The 935-nt window shown below is 48.1% G+C and overlaps 2 protein-coding genes across 4 annotated transcripts in view; both read left to right on the top strand.

Annotated features, from left to right (window-relative positions):
• LOC109937976 (UDP-N-acetylglucosamine pyrophosphorylase 1, like 1) overlaps nt 1–935 on the top strand; it is a 318016-nt gene that overhangs the window by 38566 nt on the left and 278515 nt on the right. The window lies entirely within an intron of this gene.
• The window catches only part of sapcd2 (suppressor APC domain containing 2), a 34509-nt gene that overhangs the window by 23539 nt on the left and 10035 nt on the right, over nt 1–935 (top strand). The gene's annotated exons all lie outside the window — the stretch shown is intronic.

The following is a 935-nucleotide window of genomic DNA, read 5'->3' as shown; positions in this document are numbered from 1 at the left end:
TCTGTCTCTAACCCTGTGCTGTCCCTATCCTGGGAGTGTTTGATGGGAACAGTGTAGGGAGAGCTTTACTCTGTCTCTAACTCCTTGCTGTCCCTGTTCTCGTGAGTGTTTTCGGGGGGAGGCAGGGGGGAGGTGGTAGCAGGAGGGGGAGAAATCAAAGAGCCACTTGAGTTGATTTCTCTCTGAGGATGGTGAGTCTGTAGGATTCTCTTCCACACAGATCACTGGAGGCCAACTTATTAACTGTCTTAAGGCAGAGGTAAATGGATTCCTGACCAACCAGGTCGGTCACTGCTCACTGTGCGGCCGGTAGTCAGACCAGCCCAGATCTTCTCAAATGGCACAGAAAACTCAAGGGGCCGAATGGCCTACTCCTCATTTGAATGTTCATGTGTCTGTCCTGACAACCCTCTGGAGCCTTTGCATTTGTCTGACTTTGCTCTCTTGAATGTCCCTTGCTACCTTCAAACCCTGGCATACATCTCCCTCAGCTTTGGAATTCTCTCCCAAAACATCTCCACATCGCTGTTTAAAACCTAAACCTTTGCTCAATCTTTCAATTGTCTGTCCTGGTTTCTCCTGATGTGCCCAAACTCTACTTAGGAGCATCCCCATGATGTGATGCTATGTTAGGAACGCTACGTAAATGCAGGTTGTTGTTTGTTTATGTGTTTGCCCACTGTTGAAGTTCTGCATTGTGTGCACTGATTATCTCGATACGACAGCAGCCACAAGGTACATTCTATGTGAGTTTCCCTTCCAACGTCAGTGCCGTGTGAATCTATAACACAGCAGGATGGATCATGAGAAAGTAGGAACTGCAGATGCTGGAAAATCTGAGATAACAAGGTGTAGAGCTGGATGAACACAGCAGGCCAAGCAGCATCAGAGGAGCAGGAAGGCTGACATTTCGGGCCTAGACCCTTCTTCAGAAA

This window comes from Rhincodon typus, chromosome 28, assembly GCF_021869965.1.
Source record: "Rhincodon typus isolate 14 chromosome 28, sRhiTyp1.1, whole genome shotgun sequence".
In the NCBI taxonomy this organism is placed as follows: Eukaryota; Metazoa; Chordata; class Chondrichthyes; order Orectolobiformes; family Rhincodontidae; genus Rhincodon; species Rhincodon typus.
The sequence above is the reverse complement of the archived record's forward strand: the minus strand, read 5'-3'. Positions and strand labels throughout refer to the sequence as shown.